The 20,080-nt window shown below is 48.8% G+C and overlaps 1 long non-coding RNA gene across 4 annotated transcripts in view; it reads right to left on the bottom strand.

The window, feature by feature from the left end:
- Nucleotides 1-20,080, bottom strand: part of LOC142819250 (uncharacterized) — a 58,174-nt gene that overhangs the window by 2,647 nt on the left and 35,447 nt on the right. For 2 of the 4 annotated variants that reach the window (XR_016347653.1, XR_016347654.1), the window contains exons 3-4: nucleotides 6,732-7,004; nucleotides 144-364 (exon numbers count right to left, since the gene is read on the bottom strand). The exons of 1 other annotated variant lie outside the window; for it this stretch is intronic. This is a non-coding gene — a long non-coding RNA (uncharacterized LOC142819250). The remainder of the gene's footprint in view (nucleotides 1-143; nucleotides 365-6,731; nucleotides 7,005-20,080) is intronic. One more of the 4 variants, XR_012897067.2, reaches the window with a different exon arrangement.

Below are 20,080 nucleotides of genomic sequence, written 5' to 3'. Positions count from 1 at the left end.
GAGCCATAGGTTGCCGACCACATTATGGGGTGAGCGAGAGGGAGGAGGCCGGGTGGCTGAGTGGGGAGGGGCTGCGGGACACAGAGTGATGACATCACTCTGTCAGTATAGTAAAAGATACACACACACACACACATACTCACTCTCTTTTACTTTTCAAGCTAATACAAAATAACGTCCAAATGCCTTGTATGGACTAAACTGATCCCTTTGTTCAAGAACTCCTAACCGGTAAGAGCTAGGACCATCAAATTCAGTATGCAGCTTCCTCTTCTCATAACTTAAAGCCAGGTCAAGGTTTGGTTGTGCCAGGAAAATCGGAGGTGCTTGGAATGCAATTGTTTTCCATAACAAGAAAAGGGACCTGTAGGGAAGATAGCAATGTCCTTTTCTTAAAAACAAAATTGAAAATAGACTTTTAAAAAATTGCATCTCTCAGTTCAATCCCTAGTCAAGAAACTAGTCACTTCCACAGTACTGTAAATTAGTTTCCATCATGCTGCATCTTTTAAGGGACAACGGAACATGCTCTGCTGAATGCAGAACTTCCTTTCCTTTCTGATTTAATTGTATTTCTGTTCTCTACATTATAAAACTTTAGATGCACTTTGTTCTGTGCCTCAGATCATTTTTATGCTTGTGCAGCATTTTTATTCTGACATATCACAAAGCATTAGAAAACAGTACGTTTAAAATAGAACACCCTTTCTCCTCATTTTAAAGCCATTTTGCTTTCATTTGCAGAAATCCATACCTGTCGTGATCTACTGTATTCTATCTAGAACTGTCGCTCTGTAGAGTCAATTTTGTGACACTTGATTAAAGTAAGTGGAAAGCTTTAATGAGACAAAATACATTTATTGAAAACATGTATGATGTCATTCAGCTGTTTTACTTTTTTATTCTAAATGTAGAGAAAAAATCACGACTGACTCCCACCCACAGTGAGATACTCTATATCTATATCTATATTTTAGAGATTTGTGCATCTGTTTCTCTGGGTACGTCTACACTACAGCGCTAATTTGAACTAACGCGTCTAGAACTAAAACCTAGTTCGAATTAGCGTTTTGCTAATTCGAACTAGCATGTCCACATTAAGTGGACCCTGAACCGGGCTAAAGGATGGCAGTGCCGGCAGGGCGTCAGAGGAGGACTTAGAGCGTGGAGATGCTGTCTCAGGCTAGCCGAGGGCTGCGCTTAAAGGGACCCGACCTCCACTCCGGACAGACAGTTCTCAGGGATGCCCCGCTTGCAAAGCAGTCCTGGCTTGGAGTGCCCGGAGTACCCACACTGGGCACATCACAGCACTCGGCCATCAGCCCGGCTGCACTTGCCGCAGGCTGCCATCTGGAGAGAGGGGGCAATTGGGGAGCTGCAAGAGAGCTTCCACCCCCAGAAGCCCGCAGAGCCAGCCCAGTCCTCCCCATCGGGGGCGCGTACCCCATTCCTCCCTCACCTCCTTCCACTTACCCTTCCCTAGCCCCTTTTCTTGATGTACAAAATAAAGGACAATTGTGTTCAAAAATGGAATCTGTCTTTATTGAACAAAACTGGGGGAGACTGGGAAAAGGAGGTGGGAGAGGGGAAGAGAGAGGCTGGGAGAGGGGAGGGCAACTAAAATGATCAGGGGTTGGGAACAGGTCCCATATGAAGAGAGGCTAAAGAGACTGGGACTTTTCAGCTTAGAAAAGAGGAGACGGAGGGGGGCCAGGATAGAGGTCTCTAAAAGCAGGAGTTGGGTAGAGAGGGTGCATACAGAAAAGTTCTTCATTAGTTCCCATAAAGAAGGACTAGAGTACACCAAAGGAAAGGAATGGGTAGCAGGCTTGAAACTAGTAAGAGAAAGTTGTTCTTCACAAAGCAAATAGTCAACCTGTGGAACTCCTTGCTGCAGGAGGCTGTGAAGGCTACAACTAGAACAGAGTTTAAAGGGAAGTGAGATCAAGTCATGGAGGCTGGGTCCATGGAGTGCTATTAGCCAGGGGGTAGGAGTGGTGTCCCTGCCCAAGGTTTGTGGAAGGCTGGAGAGGGATGGCACGAGACAAATGGCTTGGTCACTGTCTTCGGTCCATCCCCTCCAGGGTCCCTAGGGTTGGCCACTGTCGGCAGACAGGCTACTGGGCTAGATGGACCTTTGTTCTGACCCAGGACGGCCATTGTAAGCTCAGGGTCGGGGGTCTCAGTGGACCCCCTTGATTTTCATGCACACCTGCTCCTGGGTGGCCAGGCTGGCAGCTCTCCTGCCCTAGACGGCCACTTTCCTGTGCCTAGTGCGGAGATCGTGGACGAGGTCCACGATGTCTGCACTAGCCCAGGCGGGTGCCCGCCTCTTGAGGTCCCGGGCAAGCTCCCGGGAGCTGCCAGCCTGGTCCCGGGAAGAGGGGGAGGGCTGGGGGGCATCGGGTGGATGGCTCGATCCGTGCAAGGTGCAGGGTCTTCTGGCTGGGTGCTGGCAGGCTTGCACCTGGCACGGGCACCCTAGCCAGCCCGTGCCCCTTTAAGGAGTCCGGGGCCGGGAGGGGGGCAGACGAGTTTCCCTGGTGTTGGCCAGAGTGGCCACCAGGGAAAGCTGGGGAGGGCTAGTCTCCCACTAGTTCGAATTAAGGGGCTACACACCCCTTAATTCGAACTAGTAAGTTGGAACTAGGCTTAATCCTCGTGGAATGAGGATTACCTAGTTCGAACTAAGCGCTCCGTTAGTTCAAATTAAATTCAAACTAATGGAGCGCTAGTGTAGCGCCTATGAAAGTTAGTTCGAACTAACTTTGTAGTATAGACATACCCTCTGTGAGCCCATTTGTTCAAGAACTCCTAAAGGGTAAGCGCTAGGCTCACCAAATGGGGTAGGCAGTTTCCTCTTATTGTAACTTAAAGCCAGGTCAGGGTTTGGTTGTGCCAGGAAAATGGGCTGGGGCTAGAAACTCTCCCCCTCCCCCGCAGAAGAAGGTGGGATTAGCAACTGTGGCCTCCTCCCCCTCCCCTCAGGAGATGCGGATCCTCCTCTATCCCCAAGGAGATGTTAGGCCAGGACCCACAGCGCTCCTCAAGAGACGCCAGGGCTGGGCAGCGCAGTGCTGGCCCCTCCTTTGAGCAGTGCCAACTTTGCCACTGTGAGTGGCCTCAGTAAGCCCCCTGCTCTGAGCTCCCTGCCCTGAGCCCTCCCGTAATTCCTGCACCTACCACTGCCCTAAGCCCCACCACATATCCAACCGCCTACCCTGAGCCTCCGCAAGGACCCAGGCAATGCTGGGTAAAACCTCTAGTCCTATTAATAATAGTGGGAATAGCCACACTAAGAACCCAGGCAGATGTGGGGAATAAACAGTTTAACCTCATGCCTTGTTGACACTTCTTTTTCTTTCTTCTTTGGGGTGGTGAGGTGGGAGTTTTAGACATACATGAAAAATATCTAACCTTTCAACGAGTCTCTGGAAGAATGGGGTTCACATCCCTGCACTGTAGCTTGATTCCAGGTTAGAAGAGGCCTGTTTTCTGGCTTAGAGCTGGCTGCTGCTGAAATCTCCCACAAACAGCTTAAAAGATTTTTAAATCATCAAACGCCCGTCTGGAATCTCATCTGGACCTCTGTATGGACACTGCCTCTGCCTCAGCCCGCTTCCAGTAAGTTTAAAAACCAGACTATCTTAGCCCAATAATAACTGGCAATGCAGGCAGGTGTGGAGTGACTGGGTCACTGGCCCTTGTATGATGGAAAATTGTTGCCAAAATCAATTTTTTCCTATGGAAAATTCTGTTTTTCCAGAAACTGTACACTCTTGGGAAGTCATTCAGGCTGTCCTTGTACTCAGGGCAACTCGGGAGAAAATCCACCAGCCAACAGCCCAGAGACTCCATTGTATGTGTATGACAGGGTTTAAGGGTTTTCATATGTATTGAAATATGGAGAATGTGTGTGTTACCGCTTGGTACAATTGCTCTGCAGCTCTAGTCACAAAGGATCTGAGGAATAATCTTTGCACTGTTTTGTGGGAGCCAAAATCAGGAAGGAAAACTTCCATCCTATGTTCCCCATCTGGCTTTTAAGTGATGTCTACCACATGACATCATCTAAACGTCTTCAGTTCTGTCCCCCTCCCCCGGTCTTTACCCCGACCTCCCCAGAACAGAAGCCCTTAATGAGTGACGCTGGTGAATGCGGGTATTTATTCAGGAGCGCTGAGTCATCTTCAGGCTTCATACTTTGGTACAAATATTAAATTGCAGAGCTGTTTTGTGTATTTTTATTTTGGTGGGAAGCCTGCAATTACGGCTAATGCTTTGTTACTTATTCTGCGACATGTGGTAATGCTATAGAGAATAAAGATCAGGAAACACATGGGGCTGACAGGCAGGACCGTTCATTTGCTCTTTGCCAACTGGGCTGCATTCATATATGTTTCTGGCAGCTAGCGGCATGACACCTCGGGTTCCCTCCCTTGTCTTTCCAAGAGTAACACAGATTTTTTTTCCCACTGAAAAGAAAAAATGAAATCATAACATTTACCTCTTCCCCTCCCCCTCTCAAAAGCCATTTCCCTCATCCCAAGACATCTAAATGAGAAAAAGTGGCTAGTTAAAGAACTGGTGTCCATAACTCAGAATTGCTGCAGTACGTATTATTAATAGTCACTTTGACACACCAATTACGCACATGATATATTTGAGGTAAAATGATGTAAATGTGTTTTGTTTTCTTTAAAAATGTGGTGCGCATTAGAACATAAGTATAACTTTTGTTGCCCACTAGTAGCACTTCAATTTGCACAAACATAACAAACATGGTTAGGCTATTTCTACACTTGTATTACTGCAACACAACCATATGCCAACCAAGTCTGTGCATCTACATATACCTACACTGCTTCACAGTAATAAGCATTCTGGGAAAATCTACGTGGTTCTCTCATAAGGCAGAGAAGGTGCATAAGGAGCTGCATCAGCAGCCTCTCCTGTAATTCATAGAGTTGTAGATTTCAAGACCAGAAGGGACCATTGTGATCTCCTCTAAATTTGTGTTCAGCGCAGGCCATAGAACTCCCCCACAAAAATTAATAATACATATTTTTTAAAAAATCATCCAATATTGATTTCAAAATTGTCAGTGATGGGAAGATCCACCACAATCCTAGGTAAATTGCTGCAATAGTTAATCACTCTCACCATTAAAAATATACACTTTATTTCCAGACTGAATTTGTGTTAAGTTCAACTTTCAGCTGCAGATCATTCTATACCTTACTCTGTTAGATTGAAGAGTCCATTATTAAATATTTGTTCCCCATCTAAGTACTTATAGACTGTAATCAAATCACCCCTTAACCTTGTCATTGTTAAGATAGATAGCTTAAACTCTCTGAGTCTATCATCGACAGGCAGGTTTTCTAATAATATAATCATTGGCTTGGCTCTTTGCTGAACCCGTTCCAATTTATTAACCCTCCTTCTGAATTGTGGGCACCAGAACTGGACACAGAATTCCATCAACAGTTATACCAGTGCCAAACACAGAGATAAAAAACCCTCTCTGCTCCTAATCAAGATTCCCATTCATGAATCTAAGGATAACATTAGCCCTTTTGGCCATATTACCATACTGTGATCTCCTATTCAGTTGAGTATCTGCCACAACCCAATTCTTTTTCAGAGTCACTGCTTTCCAAGAGAAAGTCCCATGCCCTGTAAATATGACCTACATCTTTTTTTCCTAGATGTTTACATTTGTATATTGCCATTTTAAATGAACAGTATTTGCTTGCACCCCATCTGGCTAGTTCAGGATAAGAGTTCTGTCTTCATCATTATTTACTACCTCATCAATTTTTGTCTCATCTGCAAATGTTGTCACTGTTGATTTTATGTTTTCTTCCAGGTCATTGATAAAGAGCTAAATAACATTAAGCAGGGACTCTCAAACTTAATGCACCATGCCCCCCTTCTGACCATCAAAACTGTTACAAAACCCTGGGGGAAGGGGGGGGGGACACAAAGCCTGAGTCCACCCAAACCCCACTGCCCTGAATGGAGGAGGAGGGGAACAGCAAAGTGGGATGTGTGTGTGGGGCGGGGGAGGCTGTAACCTGAGTCCCAACAGGCAGGGCTGAAACCCTCAGGCTTTGGCCTTGGGTGGTGGGACTAGGACTCTGGCTTTAGCCCTGGGCCCCAGCAAATCTAAGCCAGTCCTGATGACCCTTTAAAATCAGGTCATGACTCACTGTGGGTCCCAACCCACAGTTTGAGAATTGCTGAAATAGAGCTAAGAAATTATCTGTATGAGACCTGTAGCAAGCATGGGTGGCCACTCACTGACCCCGACGGGGAAGAACCCTTTCATGAGCTCATGTGGGCTGAGCCGTGTCCTGCTCTTTAACTCCCCGGAAGCCAAGGGGCGGGGCAGAGAGAATAAAAGCCCATTTTAGGAGCTCAGTAGGAGCTGGACCAAAGGATGAATGCCGAGCAAAAGCAATTAACGTGATTGATCCAAAAGTGCAGCTAGTGAAAAACCAGCCCAGAAAGATAATGTCCAGTGTAACTGAAAGCCTCTCTCAGGGGCAGAGGTCAAGAGCTGTGATGCCTCAGAGCTAGGGGCTGACTTGACATAAGCATTGAAAGGAAGCAATTGGAGCAGCTGCTTTTAGGATATACTAGGATCGACTGGTTGATCGCGAGGCGTCCGTGTCCACGTCCCTCCCCCATTTTCCCCTCACCCCCCAAGAAGCCCCACTACCTACCTCCAGCAAAAATGGAGGTAGCGCCGGCTTCCTGCGGGTGGACGGAAGTCCCGCAGCTTGACGCCACTTCTGGGGATTTCGGAAGTGCGTTGGCTGCTCTGCCGGGTGCGCTGCGGGAGGAGGTGTCGGCCCGGAGGAGGAGCTCAGTGACTTCCCTGCACCGGCACTAGAAGGGTGAGTTGGCGCGGGGCAGGCATGAGCGGAGTTTCCCTGCGTCGTGGGGGGGAGTCGGGCCCGGAGGAGGCATGCACTGGCTTCCATCTGGAGGGAATCCTGGGAGAAAGCAGATGCAGGGAACTCTCTGCCTCCACTGGGACCCCGCCCCCTGTCCCCACTCCCCAGACCCCACTCCCCTGTCCCCAGCTACAGAACTCTGTCCCCACTCCTGTCTCCACTCCCCGAACTCTGTCCCCACTGGCACCCTGTCCCCAGCTGCAGAACCCTGTCCTCTGCCCTCCCAGCACCCTGTTCCCTCTCCCCTGCCCCCAGCCGCAGAACTTTCCCCACAAAATGTATAATTATAAATGCTTCATTTTAGTTTTAAATAGCATGAATAAAAAACAGGCCATTTATTTCATAACTATAAACATGTGATTTAAATTTTATATATTGCATAATTTAAAAATAAACTGTTTATCAGAGTGTGTAAGTAAGGGCTGGGGATAGCAAGTGATGGACAGGAGGAGAATAGAGAGGGCGGGGCTTTGAGAAGGGGCGGGGCTTCAAGGAAGGGGCAGAGTGGTAGATCGTCGCCTGTTCTGATATTTAAAAAGTGATCTTGGGTGTAAAAAGGTTGGAGACCACTGTACTAGTGTGTTCACCAAGAACAGTGAAGAGCTTGGGAGATGAGACTGAGCACCACACGGGATTGTCCAGAAGCCAGAGAGTGTTTGTATTCATGTCACAGTGAATGAGAAGGTAAATTGTGTGTGAGAAGATAGCCTGACTGAGCATTATATATCACTTTAGGCACTCCTTGGTGTGACTGTAAAAAAACCGAGTGCAGACTAGAGGATGTGCGTCGATTACAGGAGACTAAGGCTATGTCTCCACTGTGATCAAACACCTCCAAGACCAAGTCTCAGAGCCCAGGCAGTGGGGCTGTAAATGGCAGTGTAGATATCTGGGTTCAGATTGGCACCTGGGCTCCGAGAACTTCCCCGCCTTAGAAGGTCTCAGAGCTCAGGTTTCAGCCCAAGCCTAAGTCAGCTAACCTGGGCCATTTGCAGCCATGCGGATCTTTTATTGCAGTGTAGATATACCCTTAATTCATGGACAGCTGAGGCAGCTACACGCTGCCCCAGCTAGCAGACAACATGGATAAAATGAAAGGAGCAAAGTATCCTTCTAGTTTTGATTTGGTATGAGGATACCCTCAGATTTAAGCGCTCCTGAAGATCAAGGAACAACTGCCTTTTTGATCCCCTTTCTTCCTGTTTCATCTCTGCTGATGCCTTTTGGACTCAGGATTGTCCTAGGAATGGTTTCAAGGGGAGTGAATGATCTAGCTTGTGTTTTGAGAGCTGAAGACATTCTTGTGCACTGGGATGATTTTGTTTATTTCAATAAGCATAGGTGGAACAGCTGGTAGGAATGGAAAAGATGGTTAATGCTTTTTGAGGCACCAGGGTTTAAATTGGCAGGGGACAAATGTCAGTTTGCCAGGAGTTGTACCACTTTCCTAGGCATATAGTTTATGAGGATGCGGTTGACTGCCAGCCCATGAAACTGAACATTATAAAAGACTGGAAGGTCCCTACAAATCTGGAGCATACCTGGAGAGGGTACAGAAGTTTTTAGGCCTTTGTGGATTTTATAGGAGATTTGTGCAAAATTGTATAGCGCAGGCAGTGCACTTGGACCAGCTAACTAAGGACTTCTAAAACATGCTAGTTTAAATTCCCAGATCCCCTGTGATGCCTCAAAACCTGCAGTTGGATTGTCTCTGGATCAAATGGATGAACGTAGTAAGTGGAGACTGATGACCTTTTTTGGGGGACGAGGGGGACGAGGAGGGAGCTCACAAATTAAGTGAGAGGGAAACCAAGTAAGTGCATGACTATTGTGGTGGGCTCAAGGTACAAAATTCACAATGTCCCTAGATCCTAGTGCCCTGAGTAGCTCCTTACCAAGCACTACCCAAAAGGACACCTGTAGAGATGAATTCTCAACGGTCTGCATACACATTCATCATGCACCTGGAAAGAAAGTTCTGCTCACAGATGTTCTCTGCTGGCTGAGGGCAGTGAGAATAGTCTCAGATTGGTCTTGAGACATCATCTGGCAAAAACAGTCTGAGAGCCCCGAGTTATTTCTGGTGCATTAACAGACATCAAAGAAAAACCAGACTGGGGAGGTTCAGCATAGTTCAAGAACAACCTATCTATTGATCTAGCAACCTAGTGAGGTGTATGGAAAACAGTATTACACTTTTGATCTATATTTTAAATCTGCAGGAGTTTTTCTGGTCTTCTCACAGGCAGGGAGCTCTGCAGAGAAGTGCGTGATCAGAGACAATCTGCAGCCAGCCAGCCTAGGATAAGGTTGGATGAATTGCAAATCTTTTTTTTTTTATAGAGCAGCCTGCCTTGTCTCTTTCTGGTTTGGATTGTGTGAGGGCACCTGCCCGGCTCTGGCCCTGTCAAGGGTTGTAAATTCAGGAGAGGGCTAAGGCTGTGGAGGCAACAGCTGTGGCAAGCAGCAGCTAATTAGGGTCTAGCTGGCCCTGTATAAATAGGGACTCCTGTGTGAGAAGTAGAGCACACTCTTGCTCCAGCTGTGGAGTAGGAGGGACCTGACTGCCAGGGAAGCTACAGAGACTTCCTGAGGCAGAATTGGGGAGCTCTGGCCAGGCACACTCCCAGTCTGAGGCCTTCCCCTCCAGGCTTGGGGGTACCAGGGCTGCAGGGAAGCAGCCAGGGCAGGAAATGGCCATAGGTCCACCTCTTCTCCCCAGCAAATGAGTGGCCATTTCAGACTGCAGTTTGCCCTGGAGACAGGGGCTAGATGAAACCTGGCAGTGGGTCACTGAGGCAAAGTGGGCAAAAGGGATTGAGGATTCCCTACAGGCAAGGACCGGAGAGTTTGTGGGCACTGTGATAGGACTGTACCCTGGAGGAAAGGTCTTGTGCTTGGAAGGGGACATTGGTCTGCTGTTCTCCACCGAAAGGTAACAGCAGACAAGCCACTGGGTGGAAGGGGGTGCTCCAGGGCTGAACTGAGCTGACTTTTTTGGTGACCAGCAAGAGGCGCTATGGTGGGGAGTCATGCCAGGCTATACCAGAGTCCTATGTCTTATCATTCTGGATTCTAAGGAATGGTATGTTGCAGCATTCCAGCAAGCGTAGTTTATATTGTAGCTAACATCTCTGTTTGTACACCATGAAATCTAACACAAACTTGCTGGTGCAGGAGAGTAACAGCATTGTCTTGTCAGCAAGCTTACAGAGACTAGTACTGGAGTATCTACACAATAACAAAGCAACAGGCCACCCAAGGTATGAAAAGAGTTGAGTTGGTATCCAACAGGTACCGCATGGAGGCAGATGTTAAGGACTGTGTACCCACCTATTTGACTGTCAGGAAAGAAAAGCGCTAGCAAGGAACGGCAGAACTCCTTGAACGGATGCTGTAGCACTATCAAAGTGCCAAGTTGCTGTCTTGTTTTGATGTTATGTTGTATCTATTGATGGGGGCTGCCTCAGAGTGCTGGAGCTGTTACTTGCAGCCTTCTAATAAATCTTTTGATTTGTATGAGTGAATATTACAGTATTTCAATCCTGGCTTGTAGCAATCTCTGCTACTCTAGCTTAGGCACCCCATGGCTTTACTTATGCCTTTCAACTCAGACCTATAGCACTCCCAACTTTCCCAACAGCATGGTGTGCCCCAGCAGTACCGGTTATAAAGAAAATGGAAAAATCTGAATCCATGTGGGTCTGAAAAGACTTTATGCAGCAGCTGAGAGAGAAGTAAGGCTTACTGATTGTAGCTGACAGTTTTTTAAAAGAAGGATACAACATATGCTCTCCTCTAGTCTTCCAGAACACTACCTTGTTTTAATAGGAGATTGCCTGTTTTTATCACCCCTGTTACTTCATTCTTAAGTTCCATGATATTGGATGTATACCATCTGGTCCTGGAGACATTTGGTTATTTAATTTGTCCAGTATCCCCTGTATCTGAAGCCTCCGTGCTTGACAGTGTTCCATCTTTCTCACTGGAAATGAGGAGTAGGTACTCCCCCCAACATTCTTTCCAGGGAAGACTGATGCAAAAAATAGTATTAACTTCTCTGAAATGTCCTTTTCCACCTCAAATGCTCCTTTGCTGACAGGCTTTCAACTTCGTGTATAGTTAAGGAATTTCTTCTTAATCCCGGTGCCAACTCTGTTCACACATCTATGCAGGTGACACCATCACAGGACCTAACCACATTAGCCACCCCATACAACTGCACATCCTCTGTTGTGATCTATGCCATCAAGTGCCAGCAAAGCCCCTCTGCTGTGTTTATTGGCCAAAGCGGACAGTCTCTGTGCCAAAGGATACAGGGACATAAGTCAGATATCAGAAATGGTAACACATAGAAGCCTGTAGGGGTACATTTTAACCTGCCTGGGCACTCATTAATGGATTTAAAAGTAGCCATCTTCTACAAAGGAATTTCACCAGACAATTACAGAGAGTGTAGCATTGATCTTCATATGCAAATTTAACACTGTTTCCTTGGGCTTGAATAAAGACATTAATTGGATATTGCATTATAAGGCAAGCCTTCCCTGCATTTAACACCTCACTTACTACAATTGACAAGTACCTTTTTTTTTCTTTCCCTTCCTTTTCTGTTCTAAATTCTAGGTTCTTGTTATTTCCGCTCCAGCTCATCTGAAGAAGTGGGTTTTGCCCACAAAAGCTCATGACATTGTATATATTTTTGTTAGTCTCTAATGCAGTGGTCCCCAACGTTTTGGGGCTGCTGGGCGCCTGGGGGCGGGGCCGCTCACGCGCTGCGCGTATGGGGGCGGGGCCAAGCATGCGCCGCACGCCCAAGGTCAGCACCGGCATGTGCTGTGATCCCGGGCAGGGGCTGCCCAGGTTCCGCGCGGCGCCCCCGGGGCCGGGGCCAGGGCTGGCGCAGCACCCCCAGGGGCGGGGCCAAGGCCAGGGCCAGGGCCAGGGCCAGGGCCAAGGCCGGTGCCAGGGCCGGCAAGGGCACGCGCGGTGCTCCCGGGGGCGGGGCCAAGGCCGGCACCAGGGCCGGCAAGGGCATGTGCGGGGGCCGGGGCCAGGGCACGCGCTGCGCACCCGGGGGCGGGGGTCAGGGTTGGCACCAGCACGAGCGGCGCACCCGGGGCCAGCCGTGCGCCCGGGGCTGGCACCTGCCGCACTCCTGGGGACGGGGCCAGCCCAGATTGCTCCGCGGGCGCATGTAAAGGGTCCGGCGGGCGCCATGGTGCCCGCGGGCACCGGGTTGGGGACCACGGCTCTAATGTGACACAGGACTATTCAGACTTTTTACATCTTCACTAGCAATGGGCTTCCCTTTTCTGAAGGATGTCCATTTGACTTCAAAACCTTTTTGAACTTTGCTGCTTAGCCATACTTTTCTTGCCTTGCTGCTTCCTTTTCTCCTTTTTGATATGCATTCCTTCTGCAGCTAAGACAGTATATTTAAGAAGCCTTCCCACTGAGCCTGAGGATTTTAATTTCCCTTAAGTCTTTAGAACCCCTTTGACCAGCTTCCTTATTGTTTTGAAACCTCTATCTTAAAGTTTACTGTCTCACAGCTAAACTTCAATACCTCTCCTCATCTGAGGATCTCACATTTATTCAGCCGAAACTACCCTTGCTGTAATTTAAGCCCATTGCTTCTTGTCCTAGCCTCAGAGGTGAATGAGCACAATTTACCTCCCTCCTCCTTGTAACAACCTTTTATGTATTTAAAACGATCATGTCCTCTCAGTATTCTCTTCTCCAGACTAAACAATCTTTTCTAAACCAATTTTTTTCAATCCTCCTTCTTAGGTCACGTCTCCTAGACTTTTAACAATTGCTGTTGTTCTTTCCTGGACCTTCTCTAATTTGTTTACATTTCTTGAACTGTGGCACCCAGAAGTGGACGCTAATACTCCAGTGGAGACATAATCAGTGCAGAGTAGGGTGGGAGAATCACTTCTCATATCTTCTTATATGGGATGAAGGTGGACAGCCCTTGGTGGGCACAGAACAGGTTAGGAACTATTTAGAAAAGCTAAACGTACACAGATCCATGGCACCAGACTTAATGCATCCGAGGGTACTGAGGGAGTTGGCAAATGTCAGTGAGGAGCCTTTGGCCATTATCTTTGAAAAGTCATGGAGATCGGGAGAGATCCTGGATGATTGGAAAAGGCAAATGTAGTGCCCATCTTTAAAAAAGGGAAGAAGGACAATCAGGGAACTATAGGCCGGTCAGTCTTACCTCCGTTCCTGGAAAAATCATGGAAGAGATCCTTAAGGAATTCATTTTGAGGCACTTGGAAGAGAGGAAAGTGATCAGGAATAGTCAGCATGGATTCACAAAGGGCAATTCGTGCCTGACCAATCTGATTAGCTTCTATGATGAGGTAACTGGCTCTGTGGACGTGGGAAAGTCAGTGGATGTGATATACTTTACTTTAGAAAGGCTTTTGATACTGTCTCCCACAATATTCTTGCCAGCAAGTTAAGGGAATGTGGATTGGATAAATGGATGGTAAGATTGATAGAAAGCTGGCTAGAAGGCTGGGCCCAGCGGGTAGTTATCAACGGCTCGATGTCAGGATGGCGGTCGGTTTCTAGCGGAGTGCCCTAAGGTTCAGTTCTGGGGCCAGTTTTGTTCAATATCTTTATTAATGACCTGGATCAGAGGATGGATTGCACCCTCAGCAAGTTTGCAGATGACACTAAGCTAGGGGGAGAGGTAGATACACTGGAGGGCAGAAATAGGGTCCAGAGTGACTTAGACAAATTGGAAGATTGGGCAACAAGAAATCTGATGAGGTTCAACAAGGACAAGTGCAGAGTCCTGCACTTGGGACGGAAGAATCCCAAGCATTGGTACAGGCTGGGGACCCACCAGTTAAGTAGTAGTTCTGCAGAAAAGGACCTGGGGGTTACAGTGGATGAGAAGCTGGATATGAGTCAACAGTGTGCCCTTGTAGCCCTGCTTGCCAGCCACGCTGTCCGGTGTTCTGTGCATGCGCAGATCGTTCTGCATATGTGCAGATTGCCTGAACCTGGCTCTTCTGGGATGTAATCTACTCGCCACGGGTGAGTAGATTACATAGATTGTCAAGTCCTGCATATTAGGGTGCATTAGGAGGAGCATTGCCAGCAGATCCAGGGAAGTGATTATTCCCCTTTATTCAGCTCTGGTGAGGCCACATCTGGAGTATTGTGTCCAGTTCTGGGCCCCCCCACTACAAAAAGGATGTGGATGCATTAGAGAGGGTCCAACTGAGGGCAACCAAAATGATTAGGGGGCTGGAGCATATGACCTATGAGGAGAGGCTGAGGGACTTGGGTCTGTTTAGTCTGCAGAAGTGAAGAGTGAGGGGGGATTTGATAGCAACCTTCAACTTCCTGAAGGGAGGTTCCAAAGAGGATGGAGAAAGGCTGTTCTCAGTAGTGACAAATGGCAGAACAAGGAGCAATGGTCCAGATTGGATATTAGGAAAAACTGTTTCACTAGGAGGGTGGTGAAGCACTGGAATGGGTTACCTAGGGAAGTAGTGGAGTTTCCATCCCTAGAAGTGTTTAAGTCTCAGCTTGACAAAGCCCTGGCCGGGTTGATTTAGTTGGGATTGGTCCTGCCTAGAGCAGGGGGCTGGACATGATGACCTTCTGAGGTCTCTTCCAGCCCTATGGTTCTATGATTCTGATTCTATGATCTTGCTTACAGCATCCCTGCTACACACCATTCTGGGCTGCCTATATTGCTTTTTGCAGCAGTGTTATACTAGTGACGACTCTTTCACTTGTGATTCTCTATGACCCTCCAATCCCTTTCAGTAGCAATCCTCCTTAGGCAGTCATTTCCCATTCAATGTATTTCAGAGGGGTAGCAGTGTTAGGGTGCATCTAGACAGTGGCACTATTTTGAAATAGCTTTTGTAATAACAGGCACGCTATTCTGATGTCCCTGTAAACCTTGTTCCATGAGGATTAAGGAATGTTTCGGAATAACGCTCTATTTTGAAATTAACCCTAAAGAAGCTATGCTATTTGTGTAGCTCAAATTGCATAGCTTATTTCGAGCTACAAGTGCAGTGGAGTCACCCTTAGTCTGTTTCAGCATAAACAACGACGAGTCCTATGGCATCTTAAGGGCTAACAAATGTATTTGGGCATAAGCTTTCATAGTGGGAAACAGCCCATGAAAGTTTATGCCCAAATAAATGTGTCAGTCTTTAAGGTGCCATTAGAGATGTTAAATTTAGATTAGTTAGCTAATCGAATAGTCAATGGGATTTCCATTGACTATAAGGGCACCTCTGCCTGTGAATTGTAGCAAGAGCCCTGCCGGCTTCAAAAGCAGAAGCCCCGCAGGGTGCACGGGGCCTGCTGGGGCATTTGTATATTTCAAAAGCAGAATCACAGCAGAAGGAGTGCAAGGGGAGATTGCCTCACGCCATTTCCTGCTGTGCTTCTACCTCCCCTGCTCCCTGTGGAGACAGTGCTGGTGGAAGTGGCTTTTAAGCTGGATCCCCACCAGCACTGGCTCCTGCTCCCCCCCTTGCTGCCCCTCTAATAGAGGCAGCAAGGGAGGAAGTGACTAGCTGCATCACTAGTCAAATTGCCACTTATATCCCTAGATGCCATAGAACTCCTCGTCTTGTATGTGTGCAGTTGATTCTTCCTTCCTAAGTGGAGTTCTTTGCATTTGTCCTTGTTGAGTTTCATCCTCTTTATTTCAGGCCATTTCTCCAGTTTGTCCAGATTGTCACGGGGCCCTGACACTGACCGCCTTGGTCACATCCCCTTGCCCCGTTGGTCGTCCCAGTCTCTTCTAATTTCACTAAACGGAGGGCTGTGGCCCCTCTTTTAGGTCACTCTGTCGATCACCTGAGTGAGGAGGTGAGGGGGGTCTGGGCCCTCCCTCTCTCCAGACCGCAGACCAAGGTCCTAAGGCAGGGGAGACTAACCTCTCTCCCCTCACCTGGCTGATGGGGCAAGGTGCCTCAACGCATCAGCCCGTGGGCTCCACTCTGCACCCGCCCTGGGCTGCTTCCTCGCTCACCGGCCGGCTTATCCCGGTGTTTCCTCTGGGTTCTCAGTCCCTTCATCCAGCGCTCTCCTTCCTTTCCTCTTGGCCCTCAGTTCTCTGCCCTTCTATACCCCGGGAGGGCACCGCCCCTCCCCTCCAGGACGCCTGCGCCAGTGTCCCACGAGTGGCTCCGCCCCCGCATCCCCAGCTGCACCCAGCCCCTCCCGGCATCTTCCTTCCTGCCGGTTGCGAGGGACCTCGGGGCTTCCCCTGGGCCATCTGCGGGGGTACCAGCCCCACGGCCGGTGGGGCGGGGTGTCGCCCCCCCTTGCCGCCGCCTCCCCTAACCTTGACAGCTGAATCTCCCTTTGGTGCTACCAGCTCAGTAGATGCACAATGACCATTGAATGTGCTTTTGGCAGATTGAAGTGTTTGTTCACTGGATTGGATCTCAGTTGAGAAAACACCTGAAAGATTGTAGCTGCCTGTCGAATCCTGCACCATGTTAGTGAGACAAAGTGGGAAAAGCTGCTGCCAGCGGGATTGGCAGCTGTGAAGGACCATGTGGTCTGTGAGCCAGCAGCCCCACGGGGTGGCTCAGCAGTGCTGGAGAAACCCTCTCCCTGCAGTGGGCTGCAGGCAGGGAGCTGCTCCCCTGGTATCTGTTACCCAGTAAGCCTTACCTATTGGCATCCCTAGTCTTGAACAGATGCCAACTTGTGGTATAGCTGGACTCTCCCCCCACCACCTCTCTGCCCCGTCATCCTCCTTGCTATTCACAGAAGTCTGTCTCAAACACTCCGAACTATCCACAGTGACCTGAAGGGAGTTGGCGTGGTCGACTGGGCAGCTGCACATACCAAAGAAGAGCTGCTAGTTATGCTCACCGAGCTGGGCAACTGGAAAAAGGCATTCGTGGGGAGGGATGGTGGCTCTTTGTCCCCATGTCCCCGGGCAGTGCTCTTTCCAATTGTAACCAGAGCAATCGCTGTAGCAGGGAATGGAGCTTTGTGGGGCAGCTGCTACAGAACTGTTATGGTCAACACAGGTCTGTGCTCACACTGCACTGACCTTAGTAGGTCGCTCACAGCTCTACACCATTCAAGGAGGCAGTTAAATGGCCCAAGGCTCCTGCTGCTTCTGTGGTAACAGCTGGGAGCCCCAGGCCTGAGCATAACTCATGGTAACATACAAAGAAATAGCAATGAAGCAAAATTTGCCAATGAAAAAGGAGGGAAGTGCTGGGAATTCTTTGGTATAGGACTAAATTACTAAATTGTTGACCTAATTTACATCGGCATACAGCTGCCACAGTAATTACATTGTTTGTCCCTGTCTGTACTTTGGTCTCTATAGTAGCGAGGCGTGTCCTCACCAAAAGCGACCACACCAATTGAAGTGGCAGTGGTGGGCATTTTGGGATAACTTCTGACCGTGCATCCAACTAATCACCTCAGCATTGACTCTATGCTACACGGAGGTGGCATTAATAAGTCAGTGTAGTGGGTGAATTACGGTGGTGGGTGCAAAATTTTACTGTAGACGCTTACAGAGTTAGGTTAGTGTAAGCTGCCTTGCATTGATCTAACTCTGTAGAGGAGACCAGGCTTAGTCAAGGCCACAGAGAGGAACTTTAGAGACGGTCTAATCAAGCTAGGCAATGGGGTAAGATGACGACAGACTAACTTGAAGTTAATAACTTCATATAATGTGCATGGGAGAGGAAAACTGAACTATCATACACTGTGGCAAATTAGCCACTGGGCCCTGAAGTCACCCCCCTCATGCCCTCAGAAGCCACAGGATAGATGAAGCCCTCCCAATGACCCTCGCCCCAGTTCACAGAAGCCACAAGACAGATTGAACACCCCCCCTCAGTGTTCCTGCTCCCCTCCCCTTCAGAAGTCCCTCGGTGGAGGAAGCCCCCCTAGCAGTCCCTGACCCTGACAGAGGAAGTCCCCAGTGCCCTGACTCCATCCTGGCAGAAGCCATGGGAGTCAGGGAAAGTCCCTGTGCCTGACCGTGCTCTCCAGCAGAAGTGCTGGGTGGGAGGGGGGAAGCCCCAGCACCCTGACCCTGCTCCCCTGCAGAAGCACAGCGAGGGGTGTGGGGGTGGGAGGGGAAGCTCTGGGACTGGAGGAGCTCGCTCTCCCTGCTGCAGCCTGGAGCCATTGTTTGGGGACAGAGTTTCTCTGGTCTTGGGGCTGCAGTGGGGGGAGAAAGGAACAAATGGCTGAGGGGACTGACGGAATGAGGGGGAGCCTTTGTGGAACAGGGTGGTGTCCTGGGTGAGGGACAGAAAGGGCTGTGGGTGGGGCCACAGGCAGAAGGGATGGGAAGAGCCCTCCATTGGCTCTGAGCCAGGGCTCTGGGAAACCGTAACCCACCTCTGAGCACACCCCTTATAGGGCTGTAAATTAACTTTATTAATTCAGAAAAAGCTTCCCTTTGGACAGCACAGTGGGAGATTTCACCTGAACGTGCAGATGCAGTTTAAAAAAATCAAACAAGAGATTAGTGTATATAAAGAACAGGAAGAAGAAAAATATGGAAAATTATAACCCTATTGAAATTGCGGGTGCAGCCTTGTCTAGACAACTATTTGCAGTACTGGTCACCCATCTCAAACAGCATACTTTAGAAAAAGAGGCAGGCACAAAAAGGCTGAATAGATTAAAGGGCATGGAAAATCTCATCTGAAATGAGATGGAAAAGAGATGAGTAAGAAGACAATGGTAAAAGTATGGAAAGAACCACGTCTAGACTGCAGTTTTACTTTCGAAATGGTGCTTGTTCGAAAGAGCGCTATTACGTGATTGAACAAATGAAGCGTGGGATATTTAAATCCCTACTTCATTTGCACTTTCGAAGTGCTTCATTAACATCCTTCTGCCGACAGAGGGATGTAGTCTAGACACAGGCATCTAGACTGCCTCTTCCCACCCCTCCTGCCCTCACCCCCATGTGCAGGGCAACCACTTCCATCTGGGGGTGAAGATGTTAGGGCTGCCAGCACAAGGTGGCTATAGCCAACGGAGCAGGAGCAGTGCTGGGGGTCTATGCTGCTTTCATCTTCTCCTGGCTGGGAGGGGGATGTGTGCGTCTCTCTCTCTCTCTCTCTCTCTCTCTCTCACACACACACACACTCCACCCCACCCCACCCCACCCATTCTGCCCACGTCCTCCCCCTGCAGCCAGAGCCTTGAGTCCCCCTCAGCTGGAAGAGCCCGGGGCCAGCCACATCCCCACGGGACTCCAGGGAGACTGAGGAACCAAGAGGCTGAACAGCACATAGCACTCCCTCAGTCTCCCTAGAACCTGCCTGGGGCGTAAGACGGTAAACACTTCACTGCCAAAGCCTGCAAGGGGGACTTGTGACCATGCATGCACATGTGCCCCAAGAGAAGGAGGACAAGCTTGTTTAACACAGTCCCACTCAGGGAAAGAAGCTGCCTGCAAGGAAGCTGTTGGCTCTGAGGAAGGAGCTCATCTGCTGCTGGAGCTTGGCCTGGAGTGTCAGCTGCTGGATCTGGAGCCTGAACTGCACTTTGTTCAGAGTTATGAACATTTCAGCCTCCATTTCCCTGGTGTGTGTAACTCTGAGATTCTGCTGTGTTGGGCATTAGGATGAGACTGATCAGAGACAGGCTGCCAGCTTTTGCATTTCTTCCTCCTTTCTCTGCAGTATTTGGTCCTGGTCACTGTTGGTGACCACATGGATCATGGGTCTAATCTAGTACAGCAGCTTCTATGTTCCTCTGTTCTTGTCTATTAGTAGGTGGGGCTCCGGGCAGGCAGATCTTGTTGCTCAGGTGATTATGGTAAGGAAGTCTGGAATGCATAACGAATGAAAAGGAGATATTTGAGGTGGAGACGTGCCTCACTCCTGCCTGTAGAGCTGGTTTTGCACTAGAATTTTCTGTGTGTGAGTTCCTAAATCAAATTAAGTTTTCCCTTTTTTGATTATAAAATGAATGCTGGATTGACTTGGGCCTTGTCTCCAACACGTGGTGGATCGACGCTGCAGCGATCGATCCAATGGCCATCGATGTATCGCATCTACTTAGATGCAATAAATCAATCTCTGAGTGCACTCATGTTGACGTAGGTACTTCACCAA

The sequence above is a fragment of the Pelodiscus sinensis genome, chromosome 1 (assembly GCF_052426305.1).
Source record: "Pelodiscus sinensis isolate ZL-2025 chromosome 1, ASM5242630v1, whole genome shotgun sequence".
Taxonomy (NCBI): domain Eukaryota; kingdom Metazoa; phylum Chordata; order Testudines; family Trionychidae; genus Pelodiscus; species Pelodiscus sinensis.
The sequence above is the reverse complement of the archived record's forward strand: the minus strand, read 5'-3'. Positions and strand labels throughout refer to the sequence as shown.